The 13014-nt window shown below is 38.0% G+C and overlaps 1 long non-coding RNA gene across 1 annotated transcript; it reads left to right on the forward strand.

The window, feature by feature from the left end:
• Positions 1-792: 792 nt before the first annotated feature.
• On the forward strand, positions 793-11943 carry LOC311578744. Its single transcript, XR_014772962.1, has 3 exons — positions 793-929; positions 1347-1473; positions 11705-11943. It is a non-coding gene; the product is annotated as an uncharacterized lncRNA (long non-coding RNA).
• Positions 11944-13014: the final 1071 nt, after the last annotated feature.

Raw genomic sequence — 13014 nt, forward strand, 5'->3', positions numbered from 1 at the left:
TGTTTTTTATTGGTTCATTGCAGTATGGAAGTCTTTTGTTACTATAGCATAACTACTGCCCCTGACGAACACATTTTTACAATAGGAGCCCTGGCTCCAAAAGCGAATAAACAGAGAATTAAACAAATGTGCTTAGAGGCACTCAGGTTAATCTAATTTAAGGAAACTAACATTTGAACAGGGTAGATGTGAGCAGTTGAGACTCTGGGGAAATTTGAAGTTAAGGATATATGCAGAACAAATGAAAGTCAGTTCAGTGTGAGAGATGGTTTCTTTTTTATTTTTAATGGGAAGAGGACCCTTCTATTGTGTTTTTGCTGAGATTTGGGCTCATTTAATTCTCATAGTAAACACAGTAAAGCAAGTGCCTCTTTTAATAGGCACAGATCTTTCTGCCTTAACCATAGCACACACTGTCTCAATACTTCCACGTGGCCTGCGAATTCACGGAGAATAGCCACATGTTCAGGAAATTCCAGCTGGAAAAGACTATGAGGCAACAAAGAGGCAAAAGGAGCCATAGTATGATGAAACAGGTGGAAAAAGATGGAGCTGGGAGCTGGGATACAGTCCAAAGGAGACTGTGTGTATGAAGATAAGTTAAATATAAATATGACTTTTGAAAACGGTAGAGGAAAAGGTGTCGGAAGAACTCACAAAGGGAGTGGTGGCAGAGCAAAACCGTAGACGTGAGAAGCCTCTGAGAAGAACATTCCAGAATGAAAGACTATCACTATGTTCTGGGCTGCTGCCAAGAATCTATGTTAGAAATTCTCAATTGATACTGGACAAGCTGCTTGTGTTTTTTTAAGGTCTAAGGAATATTTGTGAGAAAGAGACATTGGTTGGTTACACCAATAAGCTTCGTGCCACCATTGTCCTAGCACATTTTGCAGGCAGGACAGCATTGTAAGTCAAAGGGTTTGCAGGTGAGTTGGTGTTTACATATCTTTTGCTAGCCTTCTGAGTGCTTTCCTATACCAAAGACATTGATTGTAAAACTGATTGTAAAAAATAGATACCAGCTAGACCTTTCCATGTTCAGTTATTTATGTGGCTGTTTTCCTCAGAAGTAGGGAAGTCTCTCAGTTTGTGGAGAGCAACCTTTTGCCTTGGCAACAACCTGGGTTGTTTTGGGATTTCCATAGGACCCCTTGGGCCAACAACTCAATTGCATGTAACTCAGTTCTAATATTGAACACTTCATCTACTACATGATTTGGAGAGTTTATTAGAACAAAATTCAGACAGCGTTAGTACTTTAAGAAATGGCTGAGAAAATGAACTTATAGAGAGAAAAGGGTTGGTTTGTTCTACCATCGATTTTGTTGCTTTGACTTTTACAGGAAAGCTTGATGAGAATACATGACATGGCAGTAGAAGATTGCCCACATTCCTGTTCAAGGCACCTCCTTAATCACCCAAAAATCCCCCATTGGCACCACATGTGAACAAAAGAAACAAATCAGAGAGGTAAGTTTGGGAGTTAACTCCATAGCCTGGAAGTCATGCCTTCAGAAGAAACTACAGTTGAGCCAATGAGAGATCTTGAATTCAAGATTAACATCTTGAACCAGATAACCTATACTTTTATTCCTCATTCAGATATGGTGAAACAAAGCATTTCACTTTGGTTTGGTCTGTAATAATAAAATACTATTACTTCTTTGAAATTTTCATATATATATATCTTTTGGCCATATTTGCCCCTATAGACTCCCGGTCACTTACCAGGAAACTGAGACAGAGGGGAGGACATTCTAGTGGGACTATAGATGAGAGAATCATGGGAGAATGGCAAAGTAGAAGGATCCAGAGGGTCCTAGAAGCCTACAAGTAGAACATTATGATAGGCAGATTTGGGCACAGGGATCCCGCTCAAACTAAGGCACCAGCCAAGGACAATACAGGTGGTAAACCTTAAACCCCTACCCAGATCTAGACAATGGACAGAACACTCTCCACAGTAGAGTGGAGAGTGGGATATTACTTTCTCACATACTCTGGTGCCTCACCTTTGACCATGTCCCCTGGAGGGGGAGACCTGGTGGCACTCAGAGGAAGGACAGCAGGTTACCAAGAAGAGACTTGATACCCTATGAACATATACAGGGGGAGGTAATCCCCCTCAGGAACAGTCATAGGGGAGGGGAATAAGGGGAAAATGGGAGGGAGGGAAGAATGGGAGGATACAAGGGATGGGATAACCATTGAGATGTAACAAGAATAAATTAATAAAGGAGAAAAAAAAAGAAAATAAATAAAATAAAATACTATTACTTCTTTGAAATTTTCATATATATATATCTTTTGGGCATATTTGCCCCTATAGACTCCCTGTAACTCCTTCCACATTTTTATTTTCAGTACCACCTCTTAAATCCATATCCATTTTAAATCCAATTTATGCTGACCTTATTCTCATAGGTGTAAATCCATCCAATGGAGCTTAGTCTACCAACCAGGGACCATACTCTTAAACAAAACTGACCCTGCATCCCCCAGAAGCCATCAGTTTTTACAGCTTCTGTGCACATAAAGGCACTTGCCACCAACCCTGACCACTTGAGTCTGATCTCCAGGATCTTCATGATGGAAGAAAAGAAAAACAATAGATGACTGCCACATCTAGCTGTGATATATGCACCACCTCTCAGCACATACACACAAATAAATGTACTTTTTTAATTTTAAGATGCCTACAACTCTGGCAGAAGTCCCCTACTCTACCGGAGACTATTCTGGTTCCCAGAATCCCAGGTAAAGTCCCCACCCACAAACCACCAACACTGCCTCAGAACCTGCCCAGCCTTTCCCCACCCTCCCTCCCCTTGTCACCAAATCCCAGCCCACAACTTTGACTGAAAGCCCCTGTTCTACCAGAGGCCACCTCAGCACCCAGAGCTCCAGCTAAGCTCCACACACACCCCAATGCAAACTGCTAACACTTCCTCAGAGACTGCCTACCCTTCCCTCCCTCATCAGGTCCCCTCTCCCTGTCACCATGTCCCAACCCACATCTACAGCAGGAGCCCCCAGCTTTACCAAAGGAAATATCAATACTTAGAATCCCAGATCTACCAAGATCCGGCATTTCTTATCTTTTAAACTAGATACTTACACACTCAATTTCCATCTCTGGCCCCATACCAACAAGCTCGGCTTCTTACCCATTTACACACAGAAACATAAAACCGTATTACATAGAATTTCCATACATAGTGTCAGCTAAAATAGATACCCATTGTCTGAGATGGAATGACTATTAATCAAGCTCTTCATTGTTATAGTAGATCTCTTCCCCATAGGTTTATGACTATATCTGCTACATAAGGCTGTAATCATCCTATTTGACATTCTGATGCCACACATTTACTTTGTCTTACACTTTGTTTTCCTTGGATAATGTTCCAATCCCTGCAAACTGTAGAACCCTGTGAAGGGGCCAATGTGGATTCCAAGAGTCTCATGAGATTACAGTTATATCAGCTTCTATGTCTAACAACCTTCTATTTCCATGTCATTTAATTTTAATTTTAGTTTTAATTTTGGTATTTGGTCATTGATAACAGATTTTTTTTTTAAAAAACTGTCTACAAGTACTTCCAAATCCTCCTGTTACTTTTATTGGAGATGCTTGGCATTTGACATAAGGAAACAATAAAAGCTGAACAATCCTATCTCCTGCTTTAAAGTTTATATTTTTCTTAATATAAACCAAAATCCTAACCGCTCCCTTAAAATCATCATCTATAATTCCTAGATGCACAATGAATCCTTGAGATGTTAGGCTATTTCTTCCTATAAAGCATGCCTATTGCTTTTGGGGGCAGAGGTACATAAACTCCAGTGAGTATTTATTTGTTCTATGTGTTAAGTGTTTTGATTATTACGTGTAAAGAGGACTTTTTTCTCTGGACCAATCTATTTACTATTCTATAAGATTTTTGTATTTTTAGAGACATGTTCTTCTTTAGGTTAAGATGATTTTCTTTTATGATTTTACTAAAAACATTCTCTGGGACATTGAGCTGGGATTCTTCTTCTTATATTTGTATTATTCTTAGCATTCTTTTTCATAGTGTCCCAGATTTCCTAGAAGTTTTAGTTCAAATTGTTTTGGTACACACCTTTAATCCCAGCACTCCGGGAGGCAGAGACAGCAGAATCTTTGTGAGTTCAAGCCAAGCCTGCTCTACAAAGAGAGTTCCAGGACAGCCAGGAATATTCCCCAAAGAAACCCTGTCTCAAAGAAAGTAGAAAAAAAGATTTAACATTTTCTTTGACTGAGGTATAAATTTCCTTGTTAATGCCTGAGATTCTCTCTTCTATCTCTTGTATCCTGCTGATGATGCTTGAATCTGAAGTTCCTGTTCACTAACCTAGATTTTCCATCAATGAAACTAAAAGTTGATTCTTTGAGAAAATCAAAAATACGAAAAGCCATTATCCAAAATAACTAAAAGACACAGAAAGAATATCCATATAAAAAAAAACCCAAAAACTAAAAGGAGGACATAACAACAAACACGAAGAAAAAAACCAAAGAATCATTAGGTCTTACTTAAAAAGCTGTACTCCACAAACTTGAAAAAAATCTAAAAGAAATAGATAATTTTCTTGATAAATTCCACTTACCAAATTTAAGTCAAGATCAAATAAACAATATAAACAAACCTATAAACCCTAAGGTAATAAAAACAGTCATTAGAAGTCTTTCAAGGAAAAAAGCACAGGACCAGGTGGTTTTAGGACAGAATTCTACCATACTTGTAAAGAAGAGACAAAATCAATACCCCTCACATTATTCCAGAGAGTAGAAATGAAAGGAACATTCCAAATTCATTATATGAGGCCACAGTCTCCCTGATAGTCAAACCACACAAGGATACAACAAAGGAGAATTTCAAAGAAATTTCCCTCATGAACATTGATGCAAAAATACTCAATTAAATACTTACAACCTGAATTCAAGACTTCAAAAAGAAAATCATCCACCATGATCAAGTAGACTTGATCCAAGAGATACGTGGGTTGTTCAACATATGAAAACCCATCAATGTAATCCACCATATAAACAAACTGAAAGAAAAAATATGAGCACCTCATTAGATGCTGAAAAAGCTTTTGAAAAATCCAGCACCCCTTTTCTGGAAAAATCCAGAAAAGGCTCATATCTAAAATAATAAAGGCAATATACAGCAAACCAATAGCCAAACATCAAATTAAAAGGAGAGAAACTCAAATTTCATTAGAATCAGGAACAAGGCAAGGCTATCCACTCTTACCATATCTACTCAATATAGTGGGAGAAATAAGACAGCGGAAGAAGATCAAATGGGATATAAATTGGAAAGAAAGAGGTCAAATATCACTATTTGCAGATGATATGATAGTACATATAAGAAATCCCAGGAGTTCTACAAGGAACTTCAAGAACTGAATAACATCTTTAGTGAAGTGGCCAGATACAAGATTAGATTTTTAAAAATTTAAAAAGTAGCCTTCCTATATACAAATGAAACAGGAGATGAGAAAGAAATCAGAAAAACAACATGTTTCACAATAGCGACAAAAAAAATTTTTTTAATATGTTGATGTAACTCTAGCCAAAGTAGTAAAAGACATGTACGACAAAAGGAAGACATCAGAAGATAAAAAGATCCCCCATGTTCATGGATTGTTAGGATTAGCACAGTAAAAAATGGCCATCCTACCAAAAGCAATCTACAGATGCAATGCAACTCCCATCAAAATTTCAATGCAATTTCTTACAGACCTTGAAAGGACATTATTCACCCTCATGTGGGGGGAAAACAGGATAGCTAAGAACAATCCAGTACCCTAAAATAACTTCTGGAGATATCACCACCTGTGATTTACAGTAACTGGCATGGTATTAGCATAAAGCTAGACACACTAGTCAATGGAATTGAAAACCCAGATGTAAATCCATACACCTATAGATGCCTGAATTTTGATAAAGAATCCAGAAATACAATGGAAAGAAGGAAGAATCTTGAATAAATGGTGCTGGTCTAACTGGATGTCAGCATTTGAAAGAATACAAATTGATTCATATCTTTTACCTTGCAAACACACACACACACACACACACACACACACACACACACACACACCTTCAAGTCCAAGTGAATCAAAGACTTGAAATTAGACTCAGATACACTGAACCTAATAGAAGAGAAAATGAGGAATAGCCCTGAACTTATTGGCATAGAAAACAACTTTCTGACTAGAATACCAACAACTCAGGCACTAAAAACAACAATCATGGGACCTCATGAAACTGAAAAGCTTCTGTGAGTCAAAGGACACTGTCAATGGGATAAAATGGCAGCCTACAAAATGGGAAAGATTTTCACCAACACTACAACCAACGGAGAGCTAATTTCCAAAATATATAAAGAACTCAAGAAACTAGACAATAAAAACCAAATAACTCAATTTTTTAAATGGGGTATATATATATAAACAAAAAATTCTTGACCCAGCAATCTCAAATGACTGAGAAACACCTAAAGAAATGTTGAACATTGTTAGTCATCAGAGAAATGCAATGAAATCTACTTTGGTATTCCATCTTACACTTGTCAGAATGGCTAAGATCAAAACACAAGTGACAGTGCATGCTAGTGAGGATGGGGAGCAAGGAAAACACTCCTCCATGTTATTTATAGTCCAAGAGTATAAACTTGTACAGACAGTATGGAAATAAATATGACAGTTCCTCAGAAAATGGAAAATAGACTTACCTGAAGACCCAGCTGCATCGCTTCTGAGCATATACCCAAAGAATGTTTCTTCCTATCACAAGAACACTTGCCCAACTCTGTTCATTGAGTCTGTAACCATAATAGTTTGAAAGGGGCCTAGATGTCCCTCAACTGAATAATGGATAAAGTAAATGTTGTATATTTACACAATGGAGTATTACTCAGCTGTTAAAAACAACAAAATCGTCAAAATTTTCAGGCAAATGGATGGAACTAGAAAACATCATCCTGAGTGAGGTAACCCAGAAAGACAAACATGGTATGTGTTCACTTATAAGTAGACATTAGCTGTTAAGTAAAAGACAATTTACTTCAATCCACAGACCTAGAGAGGCTAAGTAGCAAGGGCTCAAAGGGGGAACACTTCCCCCTGGGAAGGGGAAGTTGAATGGATTTTGCGGTTCGACTAGAGGTGGGTGGGATGGAAACAGGATTGTTCAGGCAGGGCATACAAAATATGTGAGTAACCCAAAACACTCTATAACAAGAAAAAAAGTTTGAAATTTAGCAAAAATATTTTTAAAGACATGCAAATGGCCAATAGGTACAAGTCAAAATTGTTCAACATCACTATTCACTATGGAAATTGAAGCCATAAGATGTGACCTCATGCCTGATAGAGTGTCATTTACCAAACAGGTAAGAGGTAAGCAATGGAGAAGATACAGAGAAGAATAAAACTAGTATACACTGTTGATAAGAATGTGATCCTGAGCATATACAGGGGGAGGAAATCCCCCTCAGTCACAGTCATAGGGGAGGGGAATAAGGGGAAAATGGGAGGGAGGGAAGAATGGGAGGATACAAGGGATGGGATAACCATTGAGATGTAACAAGAATAAATTAATAAAAAAAATTTTAAAGAAAAAAAAAAAAAGAATGTGATCCTGTCTACAGCCATACCATTCTGAATGCACCTGATCTCATCTGATCTAGGAAGCTAAGCAAAGTCAGACCTGGTTAGTACTTGGATGGGAGACACCCCTAGCAAGACCAAGGGCTGTAGTAAAAAAATAATGTGATCCCAAATATTATGGAGAACAGCATTGAATTGTTTTCATTTTTAACTAAAAAATGTAACTACCAAAGGAACTAAAATCAGTATCTTCAAAGGATTTTTCTACTCCTGTGTTTATTGTAGCATCTTTTAAATTAACCAAGATATGGAATTAGCATAAATAGCCACTATGTTCATTGATGGAAAAACAGATATGCTAACTGAGGAAAGCCATGCATAGACAAATACCAAATACCACGTGCTATTATCCAGATATGGAATATAAATGTTGAATTCTTACAAATAAAGAGTAAAACTATACTGGATGCTGTGGAGAGAGGGAAGAAAGAGAATGGAAAGTTTTTCTGAGGGCACACTTCCAGATAGATTGGAAAGAATGGGTTTAGCAATATGGTACACAGCACGGTACTCTAGTCAGCAATGTTTTGCTATATATCTCAAAATAACTAAGAATATATTGTTATGGTTATTTTTTATAAAACTATGTTTGTTTCTCTTAGTTTCTCTCTTAACCTGGCTAACACACAAATAATTGAGACTCTATTATATTATTTAAAGAGCCTTCCCAGCACAAGAACTGAGCAGTTATTACTGTATTCTTAACCATCTACCCTAATTTGGCTTCCTCCCAGGGTGCATCCCAGGGATACTTGCACTGTGTAGCTTTACTGCTCCTGTTCCTGTTCCTGTTCCTGTTCCTCTCTCTTGATGTTTCCTGGACCTCTCCAGCGGCTGAATCCCCTTCTTTCTCTTCTCACTCCTCCACTCCTCCTCCCTCGGCTGGCAGGAAGCCCAGCCCTATTCTCCCCCCCCCCCCCCCCCCGCCCCCTTGGCTATATTGGCACGTCAGGGGACAATTGGGGAGCAGTGTTTACATAACATTGAGAGAGGAAATTCTCCGAACAAAGATTGCAAACAGAGTGGGGTGGGGGTGTGTCAGAAATCAGCATTTGAATTACACAATAACCTTATGTCTACAATGAATTACAGATGTTTTAGCAGTAATATATGGTAGGAGTAGGGACCTGGAACTGGTGCTCAGCTAGAAGGAAGCTTCACTCCTACCGACTAGGATTCCTGAGATTCATAATACCAGGATATACTCTGTACACTTCCAGAGAAAAACAGCAAGCATCAGCATCCTCTAGATACAATCTCTGTGACCTACAACAGAGCACTATCTGCAAGATATTTATTGGTATAATTGTGGCACAGATTATCAGAGTAACCAACCATCCTTTGATTGGATTCAAAGCCTACTTCATGAGACTCCTGACATCGATAGAGTGCCCAAGAACCTGAGACTTGATAGGTCATGAGCCCAGGGGAAAACCTAATACTACTGTTCTGATAAAGGAATATAACAATAAAATGACATACTACTGAACCTATAAATAAGTGCCTATCAGCCCTCATCAGAGAAGCTTCTTCTTACAGTAGATGAGAATTAACACAGAGACCCATAGCTGGACGAAGTACAGAAAATGAGAGAATTTAAAGTACTCAATCCTAAAGAAAATGGCTTCATTAAGTCCCTCCTCTTCAAGGCTCAGAAGGAAAAAAATATTATAAGAGCTGGAGGTAGTAGATGACTCCAAGAAAACGGAGTCTTCCAGATATAACAGAATGTGAACACACAGAGACTGGGCCAGAATACACAAGATCTGCACAGGTTCATGAGAGATGGGGTTTGAACACTGAAAGAGGAATAGGAATAAGGAGCCCAATTTTAACCAAGAAGTCTTTGCCATTGACTCCAGCTTGCAAGGGGAAAATCAATTTTTGCCAATGGAGTGTCACTGGGTCATACCCACATGCCAAGGCAGGCTCTACGCCCAGGAGTAAATAGGCAACACGAAATAAATTCCTTGGGTTTTTGTTGTTGTTTTGTAGGCTTTTTGTTTTGTTTTGTCTTGTTTTCACAATTTATGTCCTACTGGTTCCTTGCTGTTTTGCTTAACGCTTTTTTTTTTTGTTTTTGCGGAGTTTTCTTGAAACAAAAAAAAAAGAGAAAGAACATGAAGTTGCATGGGTAGGAACTTTGGAAGAGTTGGAGGAGGGGAAAAAACATGGTCCAAAATGAAAAATATTTCAATGTGATAACAAGGCAATAGTAGTGTGAAGATCAAACCAAAATAGCATACATAAGCATGTTTGAGACCACACAGCCCAAAAGAGGTAAGAAGTGTAATGATAAGTGTGAACAACAATCTTGTGTTAATCAAGGTCATTGGTACACCACAGTGAGGCAATTACAATCTCAGGTTCAACATAATTAAAAAATAAAAATATGTGAAAAGCTAAGCATGGAGGCCAAGGCTGCAATGCCAGCACTGGAAAGTCAGAAGCAGGAAGTTCCCTGGAGTTCACTGACCAACAATCCAGCCAATTTAATGAGCTCCAAGTCAGTGAAAGATCCGTGCCAAAATATACGGTAGAAAGTGACAGAAGAAGACATAATTGTCAACCTCTGGCATTTACAGTCATGGGCTGTGCATATACATGCACATAAATGTATACATATGTCACGCAAAAATAGAGGAATTCAAAATATATTTGTACTCCATAAATGTAAATAAAAATGATTAGTCAATACTAAAAATTTAAGTTGAAAATTACTAAAGCATCAAGAGTCTCCAGAGTGTCTGTTAATTGCCAGCCACTGGGTCATCAACATTTCCTGCTTTCTGCAACAAAGGATTCTACATATCAGGAAAATCTTACAGGCTCTTTCCAGTGTCAAATTTTATGTCCCTTGTTCCATGTGCCTTGAACGTTTTCTCATGATTATTTGGACTATAGATTCTTTCCTCTATACTTTACAGCAAACAGCAATTGATGACCTTCTACAACATGACCGTAAGGTCCTATTGATAAAGATATCACACACTAATGTCGTGGGAGATGGAGCTGCCATTCAAGTAGAAGTATGATATCCCCAAATCATCTCTAATATTCCATATTTACATACAACTGCACTCTAAATATTAGATAGTTATCTATCACCCACAGATACACATAGTCCTCATCCCTTATCAAGGAAACTTTTCTTCGCAGCAGATGGAGACCTTTACCAAAAAATACAACCAATAAAAATGGAGAGTCGTGACTCAGAGTCCCATTAGAGATATCCAAGACACAGATCCTGTACCTAAGGCTCATAGATCATGGTGGGAAATGGAGCAGAAGGATTGTAAGAGCCAAAGGAGTAGAGAGTGTTCTGTGAGAGTGCATATCCTAGTAATGTCAGAAACTACATCCATAAAACATTAGCAACATGACTGCCTACATGTGAGCTAAACAAGAGCAATACACATCAAAGTGCGTAGAGAATGCTCACAAGACTTCAGCCCTATCCAAAGAACTACAAGCAACTAAGGAATGCTAAGAGCAGGAGAAATAGTCTTCCTCTGGGAAGAGCACATTAACTGGTTATTCAATACCAGGTGGTCCTCCTGAAACATACATATGAATAACATTATACAAACTGAGCAGGTTGTAAATTTTTTTGTGTATATATATATATATATATATATATATATATATATATATATATATATATATATATATGTAACACTATATATACATATGCATATACGTAACAACAACTAATGAAAAAGAGACCATGAATCTGAAAGACAGGAGGGATTTATGAGAAAGTTTGGAGAGAGGAAAGTAAAGGGAGAAATGATGTAATTATATTATAATCTAAAAAATACTTTTAAAAGTAATTTTAAAAATAAAATTCCATATTTACAAGAAATATATTAGAATATATATGTGTATATATATGTATATATTTATTTATTTATATTATTATCATCTACCTCCCATACTAAGACAAACAATTGTGTTAAAGCCAGGTAATTTCTGTTTCTTTCACTGTGTGTAGGACAGTCCTGCCAAAGAATGAGAACAAAATGTTTTCAAGTGAATGAATGAGTCAACTATTTGACTGAAACACAAGAGTCAGCAAGAAGAGCTGCTGCTCCTGTCCTTCTGGAGCTTACATTCCATGACGAATGAAGTAGACCCCGTGTGCCATAGGCCATGTACTGAAGAGCCATCCACACAGTGAATTCAGTTCCACTTTTTAAAAAATCCTTGCATCTTGCAAGTCCCCACAAACCTTTCTCCTGTTAAATAAAGAATAATTTAAAGCACATGATTAGTTTCCTTAGTATCTAAAGCCCTGGTGCTGAGCAATCTAGAGGGCTCTTCCTGTATTTCCACTTCCGTGTGAGAATGCTTTCTCTTCAACTTCTACTTAGTTTCTTTCTGAATGTTGGTCCTATTTTAACCCCTACTTCTGTCCCCATTTGACCATAAATGGCAGTCTCGACTGAAGAGAGGAAATAATACTTTGTAGAAACCTGTGACTGGCAATGATCTCATGCTCAGTTCTGAATGGAGAATTAATTCATGGCTCTGCATGCTGACTGCAAATAGCCATCTATTGTACTTACTGCTCAGTGGCAATCTATTTTGAGTAGCTTCCAGTACCCAAGGAGATATAGAAAAAAGTGGAAGGCAGGCCTACAAGAGAAGCAGAATATTTAGATTGGCACACACTCATGTGTGCACACATGTATGCACACACACACAAACACACACACACACACACACACACACACACACACACACACACACACACACACACACACACACACACACACACTGTGCTCTGAAAAAGGCATCCACATGTGGCCAAAATATAAAACAATTCTGAGAGCCTAACCATGACCTATGTTTCAATGTTGGGGTGTCATCTAATTCTAGTCATCCTGACTTCAAAGTCTATGTTCTCCTTGTGACATGGAATAATATATAAAGTTAATCATTCTATTTGTTTATTCCATCTGAAACTGACATAAAAAGTCCTGCCAGGGCAAGGAAGGTGGTTAATTGGGTCAGCAGCAGATAAGACCTCATGCTGTAGAAACAAGTGTATCTGAATTCAAATTCCCAGATGTGCTTATAACCCCAATGTTTGGAAAAGCAAAGACAGGTAGGTCCCAGAAGCTCACAGGCCAGCCAGCCTAGCCAGCCTGGTAAGTTTCATGGTCAGTGAAAGACCCTGTCTCAGAAAATGTAGTGAACATGTCATCCTTAAGCCTTCACATGCATACTTATATGTACATTCACAGACACATGTAATGTTACAACACACAAAACACAAACACACACACATATGTATGCATA

The sequence above is a fragment of the Acomys minous genome, assembly GCF_964271855.1.
Source record: "Acomys minous genome assembly, chromosome: 12".
NCBI classification, from domain to species: Eukaryota; Metazoa; Chordata; class Mammalia; order Rodentia; family Muridae; genus Acomys; species Acomys minous.